This window comes from Neofelis nebulosa, chromosome 6 (assembly GCF_028018385.1).
Source record: "Neofelis nebulosa isolate mNeoNeb1 chromosome 6, mNeoNeb1.pri, whole genome shotgun sequence".
In the NCBI taxonomy this organism is placed as follows: domain Eukaryota; kingdom Metazoa; phylum Chordata; class Mammalia; order Carnivora; family Felidae; genus Neofelis; species Neofelis nebulosa.
Genome location: NC_080787.1, coordinates 34,123,000 through 34,149,028, shown reverse-complemented (window position 1 = coordinate 34,149,028; position 26,029 = coordinate 34,123,000). Strand labels below are relative to the sequence as shown.

The 26,029-nt window shown below is 44.0% G+C and overlaps 1 long non-coding RNA gene and 2 other non-coding genes across 3 annotated transcripts; all 3 read right to left on the bottom strand.

Moving 5' to 3' along the window:
* Positions 1 to 18,002: 18,002 nt before the first annotated feature.
* LOC131513958 (uncharacterized) lies at positions 18,003 to 20,345 on the bottom strand. The gene is made up of 5 exons (XR_009262880.1): positions 19,996 to 20,345; positions 19,769 to 19,807; positions 19,509 to 19,548; positions 18,403 to 18,609; positions 18,003 to 18,225 (listed from the first exon to the last, which is right to left on the bottom strand). It is a non-coding gene; the product is annotated as an uncharacterized LOC131513958 (long non-coding RNA).
* On the bottom strand, positions 18,706 to 18,774 carry LOC131515613 (small nucleolar RNA SNORD52). Its single transcript, XR_009263667.1, has one exon. It is a non-coding gene; the product is annotated as a small nucleolar RNA SNORD52 (small nucleolar RNA).
* LOC131515616 (small nucleolar RNA SNORD48) lies at positions 19,653 to 19,715 on the bottom strand. The gene has a single exon (XR_009263670.1). It is a non-coding gene; the product is annotated as a small nucleolar RNA SNORD48 (small nucleolar RNA).
* Positions 20,346 to 26,029: the final 5,684 nt, after the last annotated feature.

Sequence of the window (26,029 nt, the reverse complement as noted above, 5' to 3'; positions counted from 1 at the left end):
GCAGATCACCAAATAGGTATGGCATTGGAAGAATTAAGGGGGTGGCATCTGCAGCAGTTGGGACATCTGCTAATACCACTAAAAATTGCACATCTGACAAAGTCTTGCTAAACAACTTTATTAGAAATACTGGAAAAAGAGAGGAAATGATGCCATGAATGTCTGACCCATGAGCTACTGTGTCATGAAGTAGACATGGCAGAAGGCTTGTGAAGAGTGACCATGTTCCTTCTTAGCCACCAACCCTCAGCTGAGAGAGGATTCTCCGCAGGAGTGGGTGGGGCAGAGCCCTGGGCCCCACCCCAGACCTTCAGGTTCAGTATTCTAGTAAGAGTCTGGGACCTCGCATTTTAAAAAAAAATTTTTTTAATCTTTATTTATTTTTGAGAGAGAGACAGAGTGTGAGCAGGGGAGGAGAAGAGAGAGAGGGAGACACAGAATCCAAAGCAGGCTCCAGGCTCTGAGCTGCCAGCACAGAGCCCGATGCAGGGCTCGAACTCATGAACTGTGAGATCATGACCTGAGCTGAAGTTGGACGCTCAGCTGACTGAGCCACCCAGGCGCCCCTGGGACCTCGCATTTTAACAGGAACTGCAGGAGAGGCTGATGCTGGGGTCTTTAGACTGCACTTTGGGAAACTTTCTCTTAGACATTTAGCCTAGACTCAGAAAGAATAAACTTCAAAACACTGTAAAGATCTCAAAAGAGAAACTAAGTAGGAAGAATTTATGTCTAAAGAAACCAATAACCCTTAAAGCTAGGAGGGTTAACCTGCTGTTTTGAAACCTACCTGTTTACCCAAGCATCTTTTTTTTTTTTAAGTTTTATTTACTTAATTAATCTCTACAGCCAATATGGAGCTCGAACTCACAACCCCGAGATTAAGATTCTATTGACTGAGCCAGCCAGGCACCCCATCTTGAATACCCGCCACAACAGATGGCACATGGTGGGTGCCTCATACAGGAGGAAAGACAAATCTAGGTGGGTAAGGAGCTAGTGTCATCCCAGATGGACATCTGCACTCCTTGGGAACATGTTAGAAATGCTTGACTGCCCCCCTGTCCAGAACCCCAAAGCCACCCCTACACCAAGACCTACAGAGCCAGAAGCTCTGGGGGTGGGGCCCAGCAATCAGTGTATTAACTCTCCAGGGGACTTATGCACATTCAAGTTTGAAAACCAGGATTAGAACAAATGTCAAGTGTGCAGAAAGGGTAGAAGAACTTTTTGTTGGCTTTTTTTTGTACAAATGGGACGGAGCTGACTAGAGACTGAAGCCTGGTGGAGTGCCTCCTAGGTAAGCAGCCATATTCTAGCATGGAGCCCACCCCTAGCACAGCCACCTCCCCTCACACACTCTCAGCCCTCCCCAGCGTCTTGGCTCAGAATTGAACCAACTCTGGGCTCTCTCTCCCAGTCCTCAGGCTGCCCTTAAAACAGTGGGTAAAGGTCAGGTGTGCCTGGGTTGCTCAGTTGGTTAAGTGTCTGACTCTTGGTTTAGGGTCAGGTCATGATCTTGTGGTTCCTGAGTTTGAGCCCTGCATGGGGCTCCATGTAGCCTGCTTGGTATTCTCTCTCTCTCTATCTCTGTCCCTCCCCCATTCACACACACTCTCTCTCAAAATAAATAAACTTTAAAAAAAAACCCACATTTTTACTGTAAGGCTTAGCCTACACAAAAGTAAGGGATCTTCACAAACCATAAATAATAGAAAGCAAGAATCCAGAAAATCAAGTGGACTTGGAGGCTCCATTTGCCCTGGGGACATCAGCCAATGCTCAGTGCCAAAATCGGGGTTTCAGTGGACCTCAGATTTGCAGTCCAAAGATAAAGCCAGGGGCCTGAGGAGGACTAGAAATTAAACAAGAACGTTCTTCCTGCCCCCTCCTTTACCCCCAACAAAGCAGGACTGTACTTTGGGTGCGTAACTTAAGGGAACACCAAAAAACTCGGGAATCAAGATAAATAATATTTGAAGGCAATATTTCTAAAAACCAAATTGGCAAACTACAGCTCACAAGCTGGCTGCCTCTTTTTGTAAACCAAGTATCTTCAGTGGGTGAACTGGCCTCCATCTTTGTTCTGGATTCAGGTGGGGGAAGCGTGTCTGGAAAACTCCTCAGAGAAGTTCATACTCCTGTGGGATTGGGACCAGAAATCACATTCTCTGTGGCCTCCAAATTTGCAAGCCACAAGTTTAGCGGCACCAGATCTTAAGTTCAGTGATAATACATGTTATTAGTCTTCTTTAAACTGTACATAATTAGGGGCGCCTGGCTGCCTGGGTCATGAGTTGAAGGCCCTCCTTGGGCCTAGAGCTTACTTTTAAAAAGTAATAATAGGGGCGCCTGGGTGGCGCAGTCGGTTAAGCGTCCGACTTCAGCCAGGTCACGATCTTGCGGTCTGTGAGTTCGAGCCCCGCGTCGGGCTCTGTGCTGACAACTCAGAGCCTGGAGCCTGTTTCCGATTCTGTGTCTCCCTCTCTCTCTGCCCCTCCCCCGCTCATGCTCTGTCTCTCTCTGTCCCAAAAATAAATAAAAAAAAAACGTTGAAAAAAAAAAAAAAATTTATAAAAAGTAATAATAGTAGGGGCACCTGGGTGGCTCAGTCGGTTAAGCGTCTGACTTCGGCTCAGGTCATGATCTTGCGGTCTCTGGGTTCGAGCCCCGTGTTGGGCTCTGTGCTGACCACTCAGAGCCTGGAGCCTGTTTCATATTCTGTGTCTCCCTCTCTCTCTGACCCTGCCCTGTTCATGCTCTGTCTCTCTCTGTCTCAAAAATAAATAAACGTTAAAAAAATAAAAAGTAATAGTAATAAACTGTACATAATTATTATATGCACTGTATATATAATATATAGATAATTGGCTTTTTGCCTCAGTATCTTAAGCCCATCTAACATTGTTATGTTCCTATCAATTAACCAATTTAAGGGACATGTATTGTTTGCCATCTATAGATCTTGGTTCTGTTATTTGTTATTATTACTTTTTTTAATAATATTTTTTTAAGTTTATTTATGTATTTTGAGAGATACAGAGTGAGAGAGAGCACGAGTTGGGGAGGGGCAGAGGAAGAGGGAGAGAGAGAATCTGAAGCAAACTACCTGCTGTAAGCCCAGAGCCTGATGTGGGGCTCAATCTCTCAAAACATGAGCTCATGACCTGAGTTGAAATCAAGAGTTGGACACTTAATCAACTGAGCCACCCAGGCGCCCCAGGTTCTTTTATTTTTAAGTCCCTGAATGGGGCACGTGGGTGGCTGAGTCGGTTAAACGTCCAATTTTGGCTCAGGTCATGATCTCGCAGTCCATGAGTTCGAACCCTGTGTCGATTCTGTGCTGACAGCTCAGAGCCTGGAGCCTGTTTCAGATTCTGTGTCTCCCTCTCTCTCTGACCCTACCCCATTCATGCTGTCTCTCTGTCTCAAAAATAAATAAATGTTAAAAAAAAAATTAAACCCCTGGAGATGTTGAGATGCCCTTACTACTATTGGAGGCAGGAGCCCAAGCAATATCCAGGAACTATCATGGATTTGCTGAGGTTGTCATGCCAACCCCAACAGCATTTCACTGGCCACAATATTTTTTTAAGTTTATTTATTTATTTTGAGAGAGAGAGAGGGAGAGGCAGAGAGAGAGATAGAGAGGGAGGGAGGGAGGGAGGGAGGAAGAGAGAGAATCTCAAGCAGGCTCTGTATTGTCAACCCAGAGCCTGACATGGAGCTAGAACTCACAAACTGTGAGATCATGACCCGAGCTGAGATCAAGAGGCAGGCAGATGCTTAACTGACTGAGTGAGCCAGGCTCCCCTTGCTGGCCACAATTTTAAAAGCGGAGATTAGGGGAGGACAGTGTCTTAGCATGTCTGGGTATCACCAAGGCATTTGATAAGGTCAAAGGGGACCACAGGGCAATTTCACTGGTGTCATGTATACAAAAAAGAGAGGGAATTCATTTACCATCATTGGAAGAGACTTTTATACCAACTCCTTACACATATTATACGATAAATAAAAGAAAAGAATGAATCATTTATCCTGCCTTTTCAGCAGGAACAAGTAATTCAAGTTAGACAAAATATCAGTTGATGAGATAAGTTATTTATTACTTATTTTACAGCAGAATATCATCTAATAAGTATAGGAATAATAATCAAATTAGATCATCATTTTGCAAACGAATGAAATAACTCAGGTGAAGGAGTTCAGAGCACATCACCCCAAAACATGCTGCCTTGGCATGTTGATTATTTTGAATTAAGAGCACTTGAGAAACGACAACTGCAAAAAGAGCCCTCTGGCCTTCCTTTTTCTTCCTGAAAGCAGGAGATAAACCTCCCATGTGAGAGTTGCCCTCCCTTTAGCCAGAGGAAGGAAGACATTCTCATTTTCAAGGACAAGAGGCTGAGACTCAGTGAATGCTACACTGAGACCTTGTTAAAATTATTCTGATTTCCTGTCACCTCCCCACAGTTTGGTCATTTTCCCACAACTGCCTCTTTGTTCAGTCCCACAGAAAAGCAAGTAGGTTTCACCATGTCCCTGGGTCTTCATTTCCATGTGAAGGCTCCAGTGTCATGTAAAGCTTATATTAAGTACATTTGTATGCTTCTTTCCTGCTAATTTGTCTTAATTTTCAGACCCAGCCAGGGACCCTACAAGGGTCAGGGAACACTTCCCCCCTCAAGATCCTCAGTGGTTGCTAAAATCATTAGGCTAAAGGTTGGTAGAGAACTGGATATTCGTTCATATGGATTTTCGTTTTTTGGCACCAATCACAAGCAGGGAGAGTACCTCAACAATGAAGACATCTAGGGGTCACCACTTTAACTGGGCAACCAAGCTGAGATCAAGAATGGGACACATGAGGTCGCAGGGTGGCTCAGTCAGTTGAGTGTCTGACTCTTGATTTCAGCTCAGGTCATGATCTCATGGTTCGTGGGATCAAGCCCTGCTTAAGGGCTCTGCGCTGACAGCATGGAGCCTGCTTGGGATTCTCTCTCCCTTTCTCTGCCCTTCCCCAGCATGCACACATGCATTCATTCTCTCTCTCTCTCTCTCTCTCTCTCTCTCTCTCTCTCTCTCTCAAAATAAATAAATAAATAAATTTAAAAAGAAAAAAAAAAAGAAGAAGAAGAATGGGACACATAGAGGCTGCCTGGCTGGCTCAGTCAGTGGAGCATATGACTCTTGATCTCAGGGTTATAAGTTCAATCCCCACATCAGGCATGGAGCCTACTTTAAAAAGAAAACAGGGGCGCCTGGGTGGCGCAGTCGGTTAAGCGTCCGACTTCAGCCAGGTCACGATCTCGCGGTCCGTGAGTTCGAGCCCCGCGTCAGGCTCTGGGCTGATGGCTCAGAGCCTGGAGCCTGTTTCCGCTTCTGTGTCTCCCTCTCTCTCTGCCCCTCCCCCGTTCATGCTCTGTCTCTCTCTGTCCCAAAAATAAATAAAAAACGTTGAAAAAAAAAATTTAAAAAAAAAAAAAAAAAAAAAAAAAAGAAAACAAACAAACAAAAACCAGAATGGGACAAGTAGGTATGATCCCCCTGATACTAGGCCCTGTGAAGTACATAGCATGTGGTAAACTGAAAATGACCCCCTAAAAGAATATCCACATCCTAGCCCCTGGAACCTGGGAATGCTGCCTTTCTAGGGAAAAAGAGAATCTTTGCAGGTGTAATCTGATCAAGGATTTTGAGGGGCACCTGGGTGGCTTAGTTGGTTAAGCATCCGACTCTTGGTTTCAGCTCAGATCATGATCCCGTGGCTTTGTGGATTGGAGCCCCACATTGGGCTCTGTGCTGACAGTGTGGAGCCTGCTTGGGATTTTCCCTCTCTCCCTCTCTCTGCCCCTCCCCCACCTGCGCTGTTTCTCTCTCAAAATAAGTAAATAAACTTAAAAAAAAAATCAAGGATTTTGACATGGGGAGATTATCCTGGATTATCTGGTGGGCCCTAAATGCAACCATATATATGGAAAGCTGAGGAAGATTCAACGAACACAGAGTGAAGAGAAGGTGACACAGAGGCAGATTAGAGTGATGTGACCACAAGTCACAAGAAATGCCAACAGCTACCAGAAGCTGGAAGAGACAAGCAATGGCTTCTCTCCTAGTGTCTCTGGAGGGCACAAGTCCCTGTGGACAACTTGATTTTGGCCCAATGAAACTGTTGTAGACTTCTGGCCTCCAGAACTGTGAGGGAATAAATATCTGTGGTTGTATACAGCCAAGTGAAGTGTTCTTGGCCAGACTATGTAACCACATTCTAAGTAGGCCTTTAGGGTCAACCTCCAGTTTAAAGAAAATACAGAGGAGATCCAGGAACAAGTTAAAGACACCCAGGGGGCACAATTAGACAAAGCCAATACGTGGAATACTCTACAAGATGACTGGATGACTGGCATAGTCCCTTCGAAAGATCAATGCCCCCAGAAAGGAGAAAAGAGAAGGGTATTCTAGAATCAAAAGATGTAACATAAAATAAAGTGTTTGATCCTTGATTGGATACTGGCTCTTTAAAAAACAACAACTGGGAGCATCTGCGTGGGTCAGTTGGTTAAGCATCTGACTTGGGCTCAGGTCATGATCTCGTGGTTCATGAGTTCGAACTCCGAGTCAGGCTCTGTGCTAATGGTGCAGAACCTGGAGCCTCCTTCAGATTCTGTGTCTCCCTCTCTTTTGCCCCTCATCTGTTCATGCTCTATCTCTCTCAAAAACAAATAAGCATTAGGGGCACCTGGGTGGCTCAGTAGCCTAAGCGTCCGACTTTGGTTCAGGTCATGATCTCGCATGAGTTTGTGAGTTCAAGCCCCGTGTCGGGCTCTGTGCTGACAGCTCGGAGCCTGGAGCCTGCTTTGGATTCTGTCTCTCCCTCTCTCTCTGCTCTTTCCCCGCTCGTGCTCTGTCTCTGTCAATCAAAAATAAATAAATCTAAAAAAAAAATAGTAAGCATTAAAAAAAAAAAACAACTGGGGCGCCTGGGTGGCTCAGTCGGTTAAGCGTCCGACTTCGGCTCAGGTCATGATCTCACGGTCTGTGAGTTCGAGCCCCGTGTCGGGCTCTGTGCTGACAGCTCGGAGCTCGGAGCCTGGAGCCTGCTTCCAATTCTGTGTCTCCCTCTCTCTCTGACCCTCCCCTGTTCATGCTCTGTCTCTCTCTGTCTCAAAAATAAATAAACATTAAAAAAAAAAAAACTGCCATAAAAGACATTTGGGGAACAGTTGGAAAACTTTGAATAGCAAGTATAAGTAAAATGATGAATTATTGCCAATTTCCTTAGGTATGATAACAGTATAGTGGATATGCCTTACATTGTGGACATGCATGTTGAGGTAGAGATAAAATGTCATGATAATTCACTTTGAAATGAACCTGCTAAATGTGTATATATACACACATATACACATATAATTTAATGTATATATTTTTTAATTTTCTTTTTTTTAATTTTTTTAATGTTTATTTTTGAGAGAGAGACAGAGACAGAGCAGGAGCAGGGCAGGGGCAGAGAGAGAGGGAGACACAGAATCTGAAGCAGGCTGCACAAAGCCTGTTGCGGGGCTCGAACTCATGAACTGTGAGATCATGACCTAGGCTGAAGTTGGACACTTAACCGACTGAGCCACCCAGGTGCCCCTCTTTGTTTTTTTTTTTTTTAGTAACCTCTAGGCCCAGGGCACTTAGGTGGCTCAGTCGGTTAAGCAACCCACTCTCGATTTCAGCTCAGATCATGATTTCACCGCATCTGGCTCTGGGCTGGCAGCATGCAGCCTGCTTGGGATTCTCTCTCTGTCCCTCTCCACCTCTCAAAACAAATAAACATTAAAAAAAAAAAAAAAAAAAAAAAAAAAAAAAAAGTAAGCTCTAGGCCTAACATGGGGTTTGAACTCAGTGAACCCAAGATCAAGATCGCATGCTCTACTGGCTAAGCCAGCTATGCACCACTAATTTTATATATAGAGACATATTTTTTTGAATATGGAAAAATGCTGACAATTGTTGTATTTAGATGTGGGTGTATTGGTGTTCTTTGTACTATTCTTCCATTTTATTTGTTTGTTTTTTAAAAAATTTTTTTAATGTTTTTAATTTATTTTTGAAGGAGAGAGAGAGAGAGAGAGACAGCATGAGCGGGGGAGGGGCAGGGAGAGAAGGAGACAGAATTCCAAGCAGCCTCCAGGCTCTTAGCTGGCAGCACAGAGTCCGATGCGGGGCTTGAACCCACAAACTGTGAGATCACCTGAGCTGAAGCCCGACGCTCACCCGACTGAGCCACTGAGGCGCCCTTGTTTGTTTTTAATTTGCATCCAAGTTAGCTAGCATACCATGCGATAATGATTGTAGGGGTAGTTTCCAGTGATACATCCCCTATGTATAACACCCAGTGCTCATCCCAACAAGTGTCTTCCTTAATGCCTCCTTACCCATTTAGCCCATCCCCCCACCCACAACCCCCCCAGCAATCCTGTTTCTTCTCTGTATTTAAGAGTCTCCTTGGCTAAAATGAACAAATCAGGAGACTATAGATGCTGGAGAGGATGTGGAGAGACAGGAACCCTCTTGCACTGTTGGTGGGAATGCAAACTGGTGCAGCCGCTCTGGAAAACAGTGTGGAGGTTCCTCAGAAAATTAAAAATAGACCTACCCTATGACCCAGGAATAGCACTGCTAGGAATTTACCCAAGGGATACAGGAGTGTTGATGCATAGGGGCACTTGTACCCCAATGTTTATAGCAGTACTTTCAACGATACCCAAATTATGGAAAGAGCCTAAATGTCCACCAACTGATGAATGGATAAAGAAATTGTGGTTTATATACACAATGGAGTACTACGTGGCAATGAGAAAGAATGAAATATGGCCTTTTGTAGCAACATGGATAGAACTGGAGAGTGTTATGCTAAGTGGAGTAAGTCATACAGAGAAAGACAGATACCATATGTTTTCACTCTTACGTGGATCCTGAGAAACTTAACAGAAGACCATGGGGGAGGGGAAGAAAAAAAAAGTTAGGGAGGGAGGCAAACCATAAGAGACTCTTAAAAACTGAGAATAAACTGAGGGTTGATGGGGGTGGGAGGGAGGGGAAAGTGGGTGATGGGCAATGAGGAGGGCACCTGTTGGGATGAGCACTGGGTGGTGTATGGAAACCAATTTGACAATAAATTTCATATTAAAAAAAAAGAAAAATACAGAAAGAACCTGTTAAACATTAAGCTGTTAATTATAAAAAGAAGTCCCTTATGTTTTGTCCCCCTCCCTGTTTTTATATTATTTTTGCTTCCCTTCCCTTAATGTTCATCTGTTTTGTATCTTAAAGTTCTCATATAGTGAAGTCATATGATATTTGTCTTTCTCTGACTAATTTCGCTTAGTATAATACCCTCTAGTTCTATCCATGTAGTTGCAAATGGCAAAATTTCATTCTTTTTGATTGCTGAGTAATACTCCATTGTACGTATATACCACATCTTCTTTATCCATTCATCCGTGGATGGACATTTGGGCTCTTTCCATACTTTGGCTATTGTCGGTAGCGCTGCTATAAACATTGGGGTGCATGTGCCCCTTTGAAACAGCACACCTGTGTCCCTTGGATAAATACCTAGTAGTGCAATTCCTGAGTCATAGGGTAGTTCTATTTTTAACTTTTTGAGGAACCACCATACTGTTTTCCAGGGTGACTGCTCCAGTTTGCACTCCCACCAGCAATACAAAAGAGATCCTCTTTCTCTGAATCCTCACCAACATTTGTTGTTGCCTGAGTTGTTAATGTTAGCCATTCTGACAGGTGTGAGGTGGTATCTCATTGTGGTTTTAATCTCCTGTTTTAAAAACTTCAGGGGCACCTGGCTGGCTCAGTCAGTAGAGCGTGCGACTCTTGATCTCGGGGTAGTGAGTTTGAGCCTGACATTGGGCATAGAACTTACTTTTAAAAAAAGTTTAATGGGCACCTGGGTGGCTTAATCAGTTGAACTCCCAACTCTTGGTTTCAGCTCAGGTCATGATCTCGAGGTTCGTGGGTTCAAACCCCGCACTGGGCTCTGTCCTGACAGCGTGGAGCCTGCTTGGGATTCTCTCTCCCTCTCTCTGTCCCTCCCCTTCTCACACTCTCTCTCAAAATAAAGAAATAAACTTTAAAAAGACTTTCATAATAAAAGGTTTAAACACTAGTTTTTGTAACAATTGCTTGGTCTCCTTTAGAAGAAAACAACCTGGCATGGAGCACAGCCACTCTGTAAGCTGCTAGAAAATAGGAGGCTCCCTGATCCAGAGTCACAAGACGCTTTAGAAACAGCTCCCACACCCCCAGCCCCAGTTTATTACCTGATGTCAGCAAATAACTGGGGTTTATTGGTCACATCTCTATCTTTGCGACATTCTTTAGAATTCAGTGGGTTAATGCCAGGCAATAGTTAGCCTAGCGTGTGACATCCTTCCACCTGATTCACCTGACTGCCAGCAATAACATTTAGCAGTCAGCAAGTACTTTAAAGGGACAGCCCGTTTCCTTCCTCTTTGGGAAATAACACAGCAACCACAAGATAATCATGGAAAAGTGGGACAGGATTAACGGACAGGAAATATTACAATAAACTAACAGATGGCCCTGAGCTGCTCAAATCCACATGCCCCCATGTGCCACTGGGCAGAGCTGTTCTGGCTGTGGCATTTGTAACAAGCCAACAAGGTGAGGGCAGCTCTAAACAAACAATGCCAAAGGTTGGAGCATCTCATTACGTCCTTCATGTTAACTTCCTTTTCAAATTATTCACTCATTTTCTCTGCTCCACATTATGGATTTCTCCTTCCACTTACTAATTTGCTGTTCAGTCGTTCTGTTATTATGCTTAGGTACTTATATTTCAATTTTAGAATTTCTATTTGTCTCATTTTTTTATTTAAAAAAATATATAAAGATTTTATTTTCAAGTAATTTCTGTACCTAGCATGGGACCCCAACTTACAACCCCGAGATCAAGAGTCACATGCTTCTTCTGAATGAGCCAGCCAGGCACCCCTCGTTTGTTTCTAATTTAAATCCACTTGCTCTTTCTTTGTAATACCCTGTTTGGCACAGCAAATTCTTTCCTTTATCTCTTCGATAAAGGATAAATACCTGGTAGTGCAATTGCTGAGTCATAGGGTAGTTCTATTTTTAACTTTTTGAAGGACCTCCATACTGTTGTCCAGAGTGGCCGTACCAGTTTGCACTCCCACCAGCAATACAACTTCAGCCTTCACACATGCTGTTCTTTGAGTTGCTTAGCTATAAAGTCCTGTTATTGAGCCTGCTGATTTGTTCCTGTTGGCGCGGATGCCAGTGTTTTTGACTAGCTCATTTTGGATGTTTTCCAAGGGAGCTCCATGTGTGAGCTTCAGAATCTGCAGGTGTCCCTGGAGAGTGACTTAGCTTTTGCCCTTGCTCAGCCCTTCAGGAGTCATAGGTCCCAAACCGTGTTTTTAAGTTATTAATAATTCAGACATACAAAAATATGAAAAATTATACAATGAGCTCCCATGTACACTGCTCTGACTGCATCACACTCTCTACTCACCCCCTTGTCACAGCCCAGGTAACTACTAGGTGGAATTTAGTATTTAGCAATCCTATGCATTTCTTTTACTATACTTTAAGCAATAGTTTAGCTGTAAACTTGTTTTTTAATTTTTTAATGTTTATTTATTTTTGAGACAGAGAGACACAGCTTGAGTAGCAAAGGGGCAGAGAGAGGGAGACCCAGAATTCCAAGCAGTCTCAAGGCTCTGAGCTGTCAGCACAGAGCCTGACATGGGGCTTGAACTCACAGCCGAGATCAAGACCTGAGCTGAGATGAAGATCTGGACGCTTCACTCGCTGAGGCACCCAGGTGCCCCTAGCTGTAAATGTCTTTAAACATTACGTACTACAAATGTATTCTTTTGTGACTTGCCTTTTTTCCCTTCACATTAGTTTGTGAGAATAATCCACGCTACTATGTTAGTCATACCACCGCTGCATGTAACACATCACGCTCTGTGGTATATTGTATAAAAATACCACAATTATGTCCATTTTCCTGTTGGAGAACATTTAGGTTGTTTCCTCCCCCCACCCTGACAAACAATCACCCATTACCACCAAGGACTTTTGTGTACATAATCCTTCTATATGCATGTATGTTTTAGGGTGTATTACCAGAAGTGGAAACACTGGGTTGAAGTGAATGTGCATCATACTCAGTATGTATTGCCAAATTGTTTTCCAAATAGACTATATAAAGTCACGGTGCCACAATGTCCAAAACCGTTTTTAAGTTTCTTTCTCCGCTCTAGGATTTCCTCACAACCCAAATTATACCCACGAGCTCGTTTGGCACAAGTTTCAGTCTACCCCACAGACCAAGGCATGTGGTTGTTGACCCCAGCCAGCAAGCAAAATCTTTTCTCCCTGAACATTGACAGGAGAGTGCCCGCCACCTCCTGGCTTCATGCTATGTGGCTGGAGCAGAGTGGAGAGTAGGAAATGAGGTTAGAGACAACAGAGCTAGACTTGGGAAGACCTTGTTGGATGGTCCTTGCAAAGACTTTGGCTTTCACTCTCAGTGAAATGGGAGCCATTGCAGGATTCTGAGCAGCGGAGAGACGAGTCCCAAGTTACGGTTTGGAGGGAAACTTCTGGCTGACTGTAATGGGAAAAAATAAAATAAATAAAATTTAAAAAGGCTGTAACAGGGTAAAGGTGGAAGCCAGGAGACCAGTGAGGAGGCTGTGGCAATCATGTAGGCGAGCTGATGATAGCTCCTACCAGAGTGGAATGGTAATGGAGGTATGAGATGCAGTCAGATTTGGGTGTTATTTTTAAAGTAGTGCCAGCATGAGGTGCTGACAAATTGGATACAGCATGTAAGGATGGGAGACTATTCAAACTAACATGCATATATAAGATTAACGACACAAGTCGGTGGGAGGGGGGAGCTTGGCTGGCTCTGTCAGTAGCAACAGTAGCGTAACTAACATGCCAGCATGGGTTAATCTCACAAAGATAATGTGAAGAAAAAAGGCAAGTCACAGAATACATATACAGTATGTAATGTTTAAGACCATTTACAGCTAAACAACGTATCGTTTAGAATTATGCATAACATAAAGAAGTCAAGAGGACTCCAAGTGTTCTGGCCTGAGCAACTGGTAGGGAAGAGGTGTCACCTGGGTAGGCTAGCAGAATGGCCAGTGGCTGAGGACTCCAGAGATCAGAGGCCTGGAGAGGCTAGGCTCTGGAGGCTCACCGTCTGCAGTGGCCGAGAGAGGCCAGTCTCTGCTTAGAGTAACTGTAGAAAGCTGTGAGATCTTGCCAGTGGGTTAGGTGGAAGGACGGTTTACTTCTGAAGTTGCTTCACTTGTAGAGTAGGGTGAGGGCGAGATGAAGAAGAGTGTTTTGGGACAGAAGTCTTAACCAATCACCATCACTCTTGGAGGAACGCTGTGCGGCTCAAGGATATAGAAGGCTGGAACATGATTTCCATGTCTGAAATAAAGTCGTATAACCATCTTCACCATGGCTATAGCTCCATCTTATACCCCAAACCTGGGGCTGGCACAGGAAGGAGGGTCCCAACACCCAGGGGAAGACTTGGATCACACAAATAAGGGCAAGAGGGCACTGGGTGGCTCAATCAGTTGAGCATTCGTCTCTTGATTTCAGCTCAGGTCACCTCACGCTTCATGAGACTGAGCCCCTTGTTGGGCTTTGGGCTGACAGCATGGAGCCTGCTTGGGATGCTCTCTCCCCCTCTCTCAAAACAAACTTTAAAAAAAGATTCTTTCTCCCTGTCCCTCCCCTCCCCACCCCCTGGTTTTTAAGTTTTATAAACTTAAAAACAAATAAGGGCAAGAGAATGTATTAGAGACCCTAGGGACAAGAAAGGAAATTGACCATCTACTTACTAGTGCCATCAGGGACTAAGGATGAGTGTGTGAGGTACCAACTAGGCTATGCACATTAATGATTAAGCTATTTCAAATAAAATTGTAGGTAATACCTAAATAAGGTTTAACATGTATGTGCCAGGCATGGTTTAAGTTCGTTTGCATATACTTAAACCTAATAATTCTTGGGGCGACTGGGTGGCTCAGTCGGTTAAGTGCCAACTTCAGCTTAGGTTATGATCTCGAGGTTTGTGGGTTTGAGCCCCCACCCCGTGCTGACAGCTCAGAGCCTACAGCCTGTTTTGGATTTCGCGTCTCCCTCTCTCTCTGCCCCTACCTCACTTCCACTCTCTCAAAAACAGACATTTAAAAATTTTTAAATAAACCTAATAATTCTTTGTTAAGGGTAGGTACTCCACTGACAAATGAGAAAATTGTGAGTGGATAAGTAACCCAGCCAAAGTTAATCAGTCTTGCTCCAGAATCTTAACCAGTCCCCTATACATCGTGATACTATTAACCTAACAAATGCACTTACAGGGGCGCCTGGGTGGTTCTGGCGGTTAAGCGGCCGACTTCGGCTCAGATCATGATCTCACGGTCCGTGAGTTCGAGCCCCGTGTCGGGCTCTGTGCTGACAGCTCAGAGCCTGGAGCCTGTTTCAGATTCTGTGTCTCCCTCTCTCTGACCCTCCCCTGTTCATGCTGTCTCAAAAATAAATAAACGTCAAAAAAAAAAAAAAAATTAAAAAAAATGCACTTACAAACAGATGTCCTCATATAATACTACCAAAAACACCTGTCAACATAGTTTTTAGGGCTTTTTTTCCAAAATAAAAATGGACAGAAATGTGTATGGGAGGGTGGAATCTAAATTACAAGAAAACACATGAACAAAAAAATCAAGTTGCAGTAAAACTACATGAAGAATTATCCCATATTTATTAAGTTCAAAAAGATACAAAACCCAGTATGTCGTTTAGAGATACATTCAACGTAAAACTCTACATCAGAGAATGATACAGGCACAATTCAGCTGGGTAGTTTCCTGAGTGGCAGGGATTAAAAGCAAACTGAATCAAAGGCAGGTTTGCTTCAGTTACTGATAATGTTCTAAAGCTGGGTGACCAGTGTAACAAACAAAGGAATTTGAATCCAGACCGATACTCTCTGGCCTTAAGCAAATTATCTAACATCCTGAGCCTTCCTTTCCTTGCCTTCGAAGTGGGGTAGATAACATCAAAGTTGCAAGGTTGAGTTTTAAGAATTCAATGAAGTGAAGCACATGAAAAGCTTAGCACACATCCAAACACTAAATATTTGCTGGCTGCGAAGATAAAACACAATGATGCCTGAGAGCCAAATACAATTATGTGCTTGGGACTGATCATAAAGCAGTGCATTCCTAGAGGTAATTATTCAGAAATCTGTAGAGAAAAAAGCCAAAGTCTCCTCGTACCCTCACCCCATCCCAGTCCCAATCCCCTCCACAAAAGTAACATTATCTGCTAGCAGGCTAGTTTGTTCTTGTCCTAAAAACAAAAGAGCCCAAGTGAAGGATTTTAAGAAACTTTAATCAAATATTCCCTACTTTAACCCAAGTTTTAGATAACAAGTCCCTGTTAAACAGGTCTAATCCTCAAATTCTGGGCCAAGCACCAAGGCCAAGGAACCCTTTGCCAGAGCATAGCAATGGGAGCTGCAGACTAAACTGTCCTCCAGAGAGTATCAACCAGGGCAATTTGGGGAAGAAAAAAAATAAAAATAAAGGTGATCAAGGAAAATAAAGGTTGGGAAAAACCTTTGCTAATTCCCAGGGGTGGAGGCCAAGCTGGAAACGTTCAGTAGGAAAATACAGAAGAAATGTAATTTTTTTTTTTATTATTATTACTTTTATTTTTGAGACAGAGAGAGAGAGAGAGAGCATGAACAGGGGAAGGTCAGAGAGAGAGGGAGACACAGAATCCAAAACAGGCTCCAGGCTCTGAGCTGTCAGCACAGAGCCCGACGCAGGGCTCGAACTCACAGGCTGCGAGATCATGACCTGAGCGGAAGTCAGACGCCCAACCGACTGACCCACCCAGGCGCCCCTAAGAGTAATTTTTAAAAGATGGTTAGTAGGTAGGGGCACCTAATACAGCATAAAACTCTTGATCTTGGGGTTGTGAATCCAAGCCCCACACTGGGGGTAGAGATTACTTAAAATAGTAAAAGTTAAGGTAGCAAATGTTTAAAAAAAATTTTTAACATTTATTCATTTTTGAGAGACAGAGAGAGAGCATGAGTGGGGAAGGGGCAGAGAGAGGGAGACACAGAATCCGAAGCAGGCTCCAGGCTCTGAGCCATCAGCCCAGAGCCCAACGCAGGGCTCGAACTCACGGACTGTGAGATCATGACCTGAGCTGGTCAGCCGCTTAACCGACTGAGCCACCCAGGCGCCCCCCAATTTTTTTTTTTTTAACATTTATTTTTGAGACAGAGAGAGACAGAGCATGAACGGGGGAGGGGCAGAGAGAGAGGGAGACAGAATCTGAAGCAGGCTCCAGGCTCTGAGCCATCAGCCCAGAGCCCGACGCGGGGCTCGAACTCATGGACCGCGAGATCGTGACCTGAGCTGGTCGGACGCTTAACCGACTGAGCCACCCAGGCGCCCCAGTAGCAAATGTTTTAAAGAGGAGTTGGGGACTCCTAGGTGGCTCAGTTGGTTAAGTGTCCGACTTTGGTACAGGTCATGATCTCGCAGTTTGCGTTTGAGCCCCACATGAGGCTCTGTGCTGACTGCTTAGAGCCTGGAGCCTGCTTTAGATTCTGTCTCCCTCTCTCTGTCCCTCACCTGCTCCCGTTCTCTCTCAAAAATAAACTTTAAACAAAAAAAGAGATGTTACGCTCCCTTACGTTCTCTCAAAATTACGCTCTCTCAAAATTAAAAAACAAAACAAAAAAAAGAATGAGGTAATAGATAGAACCAAACCTGTGCTAAAACTGTTACAACTGGGAGTAGTGATGATAGGTATAGGGTAGACAGGCAATCTTATGGACACTGAGGCCACAAGCATAAACTGGTATGAAATATACCATGCATTGTTTTGCTTATTAAACCCTTTCAAATTTTACTTTTGAAATGTATTATTCTACAACACAACTTCAAATGGGTACAAATAACAGGGTATATAGCATGACTAGAAACCTAAATGCCCTCCTCCTAGGAACTGGGTAATTTATAATATAATCTTAAAACAACACAAATTTGTACACGCTGGTGGGTAAGAAACCATCTTTGAAATAGTCCAAGTATGGATCTGCTTTTTTCCCCAATTTTTACTGTGGTCGGCTACACATAAAACCTACCATCTTAACCATTTTTAAGCACACATTTCAGTAATACTAAGCAATCAACACCACCATCTACCTCCAGAATTCTTTATCTTGTAAACTGAAATTCTATATCCATTAAACTCCATTTACCCCTTTCCCCAGCCCCTGGCAACTAGCACAGGCATGGGTTTTTTTTTTCTAATATTTATTTTGGAGACAGTGCAAGCAGGGGAGGGACAAAGAGAAGGGTCCAGAGAATCCAAAGTGGGCACCATGCTGACACCAGTGAGCTTGAACCCACGAACTATGAGATCATAACCCAAGGCAAAGTCAGGCACTAAACCCACTGAGCCACAGTGGTGACCATGTTTTGTTGTTTTTAACTTTAATACTTATTCTTGAAAGAGACAAAGTGGGGGGGAGGGGAGAGAGACACAGAATCTGAAGCAGGCTCCAGGTGCGCAGCAAAAAGCCAGACGAAGGGTTCAAACTCACAAACCGGTGATCATAACCTGAGCTGAACGCAACCTAAGTGCCTGTGTTAACATTTCGACATCCTAAAAATCTTCACTACTTGTTAAGTACATCTAACCCATTAGAATCCTATGGCAGACCACCTAGAAATGCTTAATGTTAGCGTCAACCTAGTTTTTTTATCTTGTATATAGCTGCGAAGAGACATAGCTAGAGGTCAACTGTGATGCTCATTCACAAAGTTACCTTTCACTTCCCTAAATCTTTTTGTACGACTTTGCTTATACAAAAACCAAACTTTTACTTTGCACTAAAGCATTTTATTAGAATCCTTTTGACAAGACCAAGTATTTGATTACAATGAAGCAAAGTGGTCTGAATGATATTTAAAGATCTCAAAATTTCTATGCAGTTTTTTTTCTCAAGTTCAAAGCTGCTCACAGGTTAATGCAGGCCACCTAGATGAAGTTCCTAGGATTTGCTCAACACCAAATAAGACACATCCTCTCGTTAGCAAAATCCTGAAATTCATAAAAGAACATCTATTAGAAACACGCACACAACTAGAATTAAAGCATGAACTTGGGTGGGTAGAGAAAGCAGGAGTGATTCGTGGTTTCAAATATCCTCAGAGAAATGTTAATGGTCCAAGAAAGTTACCATTACCATTCTGGGGCTGAAGAGAAACTGGTACTCACCATAGGAGCCAGGGAGAAAGGACATGGCTCTTCACTCCTCATTGCAGCCCAAAGATTCAAGTGGCAGGAGCCACTATCTAGGTGACCCAGAAGTCTCAACAGCACTTCTCCAAGAGGCTAAGTTCCCAACTTCAGCCCTTCAGTCACCAGATTAGACACTGATCTGTGAAAGGGCACTGCCCCAAGTAGGCTTCTAGAATAATCAGGCTAGAAAAGTAAAAAGACAACCATCGAGAAGCACAAGCAAATTTAAAGGCCCTCCTGTTGGCCCCTTCTCAGACCCAAGCATCCAGTTCTCCAAATGAGTCAGAACTTAATTTTTGACATCAAGCCCAGCATCAGAGACTCTAGTCTGAGACAATCATCATTCCCAATTTAGGGAGACCTGGATGAAGGCAGGCGATTCTGAGAAGCGATTTAATACACTGAAAGACAATGGTCTTTCATCCAATATAAGTAAGGATGCAGCAAAAGAAGAGTGCAGAAACGGCAAGCGCAAAAGTTAAATTACAGTGAAAAAAAATCCAGAATTGTGTGTGTGCACACACACAGAACCAAAAAACCTCCACTGGGGAATACAGAATGTACAGTAAGGAGGCAGGTTTAACCACAATTAGGCAAATGTATAAAAAGTTACCAAAATTTTTTTTTAAAAAGTTCAAGAGGGACATCTGGGTGGCTCAGTCTGGGTGGCATATTGGACTTTGGCTCAGGTCACGATCTCAGGGTTCGTGGGCTCAAGCCCCACATCAGATTCTGTGCTGGCAGCTCAGAGCCAGTAGCTTGTTTCAGATTCTGGGTCTCCCTCTCTTTCCCATCACACTCGTGCTCTCTTAAAAATTAATAAAACATTGGGATGCCTGGGTGGCTCAGTCAGTTAAGCGCGGGACTTCAGCTCTGGTCGTGATCTCACAGCTCATGGGTTCGAGCTGGCCATCAATCAGGTTCTGCACCCCTTCATGCTGTCTCCCTCTCTCAGAAATAAACGTTAAAAAAAAAAAAAAAAAAAAAAAAAAAAAAGACTTCACAGTGACCCCATGAAAAGAGTGTTCTGGGATCAAAACAGTCTGAGAAGCACGGAGAAGAATCTCACACCTAATACTCACCTTTATTCAAGGGTAACACACGGCGAACACCTTAAAACACCTAGTGGAAAAATGAAACACAGAGATAGGCCACACTTGTGTTTTTTGGCCACGAGCTTCTCCCCAGCACAGGTACCAGGAAGACCCAGCCCGGGAGAGGGAGATGGTCAGCGCGCTGCGGTGACGGCGTCAGCGAGACACTCAGAATCACCTGGGTTCATCATCACCCCCGTCTTCCCCAAGGCCACCGCCAGCCATTCCATCTCGCACAATCCACTCACCCTCGTGGCGCTGCGAACCAGCCTGCGAAGACCAGGGCCCTGGGAAGAAACCCATGAGTCAGCAGGGGCCGGGGGCAACCCCAGCCGAGTACCCCCCTGCCCTGGGCTGGGTCAGTTCCAAACGATGGCGTCACGTACACATCAGAAACTCTAGTCTGTAATGGCAGTTCATCCTGCTCAGCCCGAGGCTGCAGTCCCCTCACCCAACAGGAACCCGAGATACCTACACGAAGGAAGCTTGGCAGAGACAGCGTAGGTCGCCGGGGCCGCCGCCTCCCCGTGGCGTAGGGGATGGTGCCACAGCAGCCCCCCGGCGCAACACAGCACGCGGACATTCTCCAGAAGCAAGTGCATCGCACAGAGAACTATAATGGCGGAGTCCCGGCTATTTATGGCGACGTGGGGTCGGGGGCCTGACGGGCATGGCTGTCTTCGTCGATGCCTGTTCGACCCACGGCATTTTCCCCTTCGTTCAAACAAGAATAAAGCAAGTGAAAGAGAGGCCAGGAGTGAATGTTTCACACTCTTCCGGACAAATAATTCAGACCTATTTTGTTAATTTTGAAAAACAAAAGACAGATGACCGTCTCTCCATCGGCCGGGCCGGAGACAGTCCCTGGCGCGGCAGGAAGCCTGCGCAGCTGAAAGCCTGCGCAGCAGAGTGCTTTTCCTTATTAGCTTCCCGGGCTGACAAGTCCCCGCTGGAGTAACTCCTCCCTCGTCCTCACCAGTTCGGGGTCCTGGTCACGCTCAGAGACTGTCACCTGCTCTGTCTAGCCAGCGAAATCTGAATTCACCGCCCACTCCAGCCCGCAGACCTATCAGTCACATTAACCTTAGTGTCTTTTTTTTTTTAACAGCTTTATTAAGATATAAATAACATACAATAAACAGTTTTTTAACATAGACCATTTGATAACTTAAAAAAAAAAATCTAACCTTTTAAGTGTACAGTTCAGTAGTGTTGAATGTATCACGTTGTTGTGCAACCTATCTGCAGAACTTTATCCTACTATACCCATGAAACTACTCCCAGTTCGTTTCCTGTCCTCTTTATGAGCAGTTCATGGACTGGGAGTTGGCCAGAAATGGTAGACGTGTTCAGTACACTCTAAATAGAACCATATATCTCAGGAGGGTTAGAAGCAAAACAAATAGGGGTGCTGTAGCAACAGCCAGGCCCTGTTCTCCCTTTGCTAGTTTTTCTCCCCCAGAAATCTGGTCATTTGCTCTTGGCCTCTATTAAGAGGCCATCAACTCATAAATTATCCCAAATCCCACCTTCCTGGATGGACCCTTCTATACCTCCTCATTTATAAATGTAGTTAGTGTTTGGTGATGTATGTTGGCCTCTTCATCTTTTATGAGAAAGGAATATATGAGTTGGGGGTTCCACATCATACAAAATCATTTTTGTTTTTAGTAATCTCTATACCGAAGGTGGGGCTCGAACTCATGACCCCAAGATCAAGAGTCACATGCTCTACCCAGCCAGCCAGGCACTCCCAAAATCAGTCTTATTTTATTTTATTTTTATTTATTTTTGAGAGAGAGAGTGTGTCAGGGAGTAAGCAGGGAAGGGGCCTAGATAGAGGGAAACACAGAATCTGAAGCAGGTTCCAGGCTCTGAGCTGCCGGCACAGAGTCCTACATGGGACTTGAACCCACGAACTGGGAGATCATGACCTGGCCAAAGCCAGAGGCTTAACCGACTGAGCCACCCGGGCGCCCCTTATCATTATTTTTTTTTTTAATGTTTATTTATTTTGAGAGAGCGAGCGAGCAGGGAAGTATCAGAGACCGAGGGAGAGTGAGAATCCCAAGCAGGCTCTGCACTACCAGCGTAGAGTCTGCCATGCAGGGCTCAAACCCAGCAACTGTGAAATCACTACCTGAACTGAAAGCAAGAGTCAGATGTTTAACTGAGCCACCCAGGTGCCCCAGTCTTCTTCTTAAGTCCCATAATTAGGCACAGTGGACACAGATTAAAATGCAGAAGAAGGCCATTGTGGGTGCAGAAAATATATCCTCTTACTTCTGCAATAATCTTTCCATCTTGCCCCAAGGTTTCAGACTTCCATCAAAAAAATGTCTTCCCAGGAGTACCTGAGTGGCTTAGTCAGTTGAGCACTTCTGAGCTTTGATTTCGGCTCAGGCAGTGATCCTGGGGTCGTGGTACTGAGTCCCGCATCTGGTTCCATGCTGAACGCTGAGCACGGGGTGTGCTTGAGAGTGTCTCTCTTCCTCCTTCTGTCTCTCTCCCCTGCTCACGAAAGCTCTCTCTCCTCTAACATAAAAAATACAACTGCTTAAAAAAAAAAAAAAATCTCTTCCAAGGGGCACCTGGCTGGCTCAGCTGGGAGAGCATGAGACTCTTGATCTTGGGGTCTTGAGGTTGATCTCCACATTGGCTATAAAGGGGCACCTGGGTGGCTCGGTCGGTTAAGCATCCGACTTCAACTCAGGTCATGATCTTACAGTCTGTGAGTTCGAGTCCTGCGTTCCACCCTGTGCTGACAGCCTGGAGCCTGCTTTGGATTCTGTGTCTCCCTCTGCTCCCCCCCCCCCTCATGCTCTGTCTCTCTCTCTCAAAAATAACATTTAAAAAAATTTTTTAAATAATAAAAATAAAAAAGAAACAAAAAATCTCTTCCAAGAATCCTCCAGTATTCACTTGTTCACTTGATACATTTCTCAACTCTTAGGGGCTGAGTTTCACCCACAGTTGATGTTGCAAAGTAGACTTTGCTTTAAGTTCCAAAATGCGTATGTGTACCAGTAGCTAATGAATTCTCATATTAAAAAAAAAAATAAATAAATAAACATTTGGGAGTCTCTTTTCTTTTTTTAACTTTTGTTTTTTAGGGGCACCTGGGTTGCTCAGTCGGTTAAGCGTCTGACTTCGGCTCAGGTCATAATCTCACACTTCGTGGGTTCAAGCCCCGCATCGGGCTCTGTGCTGACAGCTCAGAGCCTGGAGCCTGCTTCAGATTCTGTGTCTCCCTGTCTGTCTGCCCCTCCCCTGTTCACGCTCTGTCTCTGTCTCAAGAATAAATAAACATTAAAAAAATTTTGTTTTTTATTTTATTTTAGTAATTTCTACATCCAACATGGGGTTCAAACTTAGGACCCCAAGATCAAGAGTTAAATGTTCACCTTTTTATTTTTATTAAAAAAAATTTTTTTTAATGTTCATTTATTTTTGAGAGAGCGAAAGAATGCAAGTGGGGGAGGTACAGAGAGAGGGGAAAACACAGACTCTGAAGCAGGCTCCAGGCTCTGAGCTGTCAGTACAGAGCAGAGCCTGACCTCATGAACTGCGAGATCAGATGCTCAACCAACTGAGCCACCCAGCCACCCCAAGCATTACAAGCTCTCTGGACTGAGCCAGCCAGGTGCCCCTGAATTACCATATTCTGATGTTGCTTCCTAAAGAACCACTTCCCAGCCTCAGGGATTCTCTTTTTTGACCCATCAAGCTGTCCTTGGAGATTTCCCTAACCTCTATCACTGCTGCTGCCAGTGAATCAACACTTCTAGGCCTTTCAAGCCTCAGGCTCCCATTCACTGTAGAAAGCCCATTACCGCCAAGGGCTGTTCCCACTAGCAGACACCTTCCTCCCTCTTCCATGCCCCAGCCCTCTAAAAATGTAATCAGCAATAGCCTCTGATGTGATTTTTCTCCACTATTGGCTGCACATTAGAAACACTCAGACAGCTTTACTTCCATACAATGCCTTAGCCCACTCCCAAAGATTCTGACTCCTGGTGGAGGCCTGGCAGCAGTATTTTTTTTAGCTTCCCCCACTGATTTGAGTATACCACTAAGTTGGAGAAACATGTTTCCAATAGCTTGCAGCTACTTATTCCCTATCTTACCTCCTAGGTTACAGGAAAACAAAAAACAAACAAAAAACCCTAACAAACCCAATTTCTGCTGCTGCTGCTGCAGTTAAAACTACATTTACCATATTCTATGATAGGAAGCTACAGTGTTATAGTTCATCTATTTTTCTGAGTAAAACAAGCCTTTGAGAATTGGCCCAGGAACCAAAAGAACTTACTATATTCCATTTCCTTTACACGCTTTCAAGGAGAGCTTCCTATATTTTGTAATTCCTAAAATGTTTGATTTTCCCAGAGGGTGTAGATTTATTTAAAAACATAACTTGAGCTTCAATTTGTTTTTATTTTGGAGTAGTTATTTCCAGGCTCAGTTTTGGGGAGGTAGGGGTTGAGATTCTATCAGGCTAAAGAAAATGTTAAGGACCTCTAACTGCTCTGGCAGGAAGAACCCCCTGGGGAAGAGCTTGTAATGGGAAGAAAGCCCATTTCCTTGATCTTCCCAGCTGTATCCTGTACCCAGCTTTCAGCTCCTTCTCCTTCTTAATTAAATTTGATCTTACTTTAAATTCCTGATTTTGAGATTGTCCATAAAAAGGACAAAGAGGTTACTGATCGTTAAAACTGGGGTAAAACCATCACTTAGAACCGGACAGGAACCCAATGCCAATGGCGTTCAGGCAGTGTGGGAAAAAAACCAGCATTTGTTGCTAATTTTGCCCTGGATGTAGTTGAGGTGACCACTCTCACACGCTAATCTATGAAAAAACTTTAGGACACCTGATTTAGAAGATGGGGAGATAGAAATTACTGAAGATTCCTGAGGGGAAGCACAGAAGTTGCCTCATTATAAAGTTATTTAGGGTGACCGTGGGGTGGTCTTGAGCCGACAACCAAGAAAGAATTCTTGAAGATGACTTTAGTGCAAAAAAGGTGATTTTATTAAACCATGCGGACAGGACCTATGGGCAGGAAGAGCTGCACTGGTGTCCTGACTGGTAACATTTTATATCCTCAGGTTGGGTGGGGGTCAGGGATAGAGTAAGTCTCTAAGAATTTTGGAAGCAAGGTTTCCAGTACCTTGAGGGACTAGCTGTTGCTAGGGAAACGCCATTTATTACCGCTTAATAAAACCCCAGTCAAGAGACCATTCAGATGTATATGGGGTGGGGGCATAAGCTTGGAATATGATTCCCAGCATATATCTTGGGGCAGTTAAGATCAAGGAAGTAGATTTACAGGATCCTTGAGGTTGGGATAATGTTAAGCTAGGGTTCTCTTTCGCCCCCAGCAAAGTGTTATCACTGAGGCAACGTAGTTCCTAGAGCCATGTCACTCTGCAAGTTCCAAGGACTTGTTAGTTTCCCACATTACCATGGCAAGCACTTTCCTTTGTTCTCAGGTATCCAGGAGTGTGAGGAGTATCACACATATTCCACCTGGGGATGGAGTGTTGTGTGCCAGCCTGTATTTTGCCCTCAGTTTGCCCCAAGCTTCCTCATCAATTGTCATGCCTCCCAAATCCTCAAAATCTTGGTCTTCATGTGCTTGATAACTGCAGCAAGGGTGACCATGGCAAAAAATGTTACTGGTCTCTGCCACGTTTCTGCTCAAAATGATTTAGATCTTTAAAAGTGAAGTTGTACTGGGGGTGCCTGGGTAGATCAGTCGGTTAAGTGACCGACTGCAGCTCAGGTCATGATCTCGAGGTCTGTGGGCTGGAGCCTCTCATCAGGCTCTGCACGGATAGCTCAGAGCCAGGATCCTGCTTCAGATTCTGTGTCTCCCTTTCTCTCTTTCCCTCCCCTGTTCGCACTCCATTGCTCTCTCAAAAACATTTAAGAAAAAATTTTAATTTAAAAAAAGGGAGGTCACATTAAGGAATCTACTGAAGTCATTGCTTCACTATATACTAATTTGGATGTAAATTTAAAAAAAAAAGTTAAAAAAAGGGAGGTCATTCTGACAAAATATTTTAAAATGAGACAACCCAAATCGAGGTTAAATAATTTACACTTGGTCACCCAGCTGGCATTTACAACCCTAGAGTGTGAATCTGCATCTCATTTTTGCTGTTTTGCACACCTCTAAAATAATTTATAACTCAAATAAAAGACTAAGACTCACAGCTCAGAAGTGACAAATTAAGGGCTCTGCACACGTTAAGTGTGAGAGTAAAGAACCGTGAACATCTCTCAACACTGCCTTTAACCCAGAAGTTCTCCCCAAAACCATTTTTGCAGCTCCCATCCCCTTTTCCCCTAAAAAAAGTGTCACCCACAAAAATGGGCAGCTGAAATTTTGTTTTCTAGCACAGATATAATTTAAAACCTACAACTAAGTCTTAAAATAAATAGCCAAAGTCACAGCTCCTTATAGTGTACCTCTCTTCAGAAGTACTGTATTTTTCAGCCTATG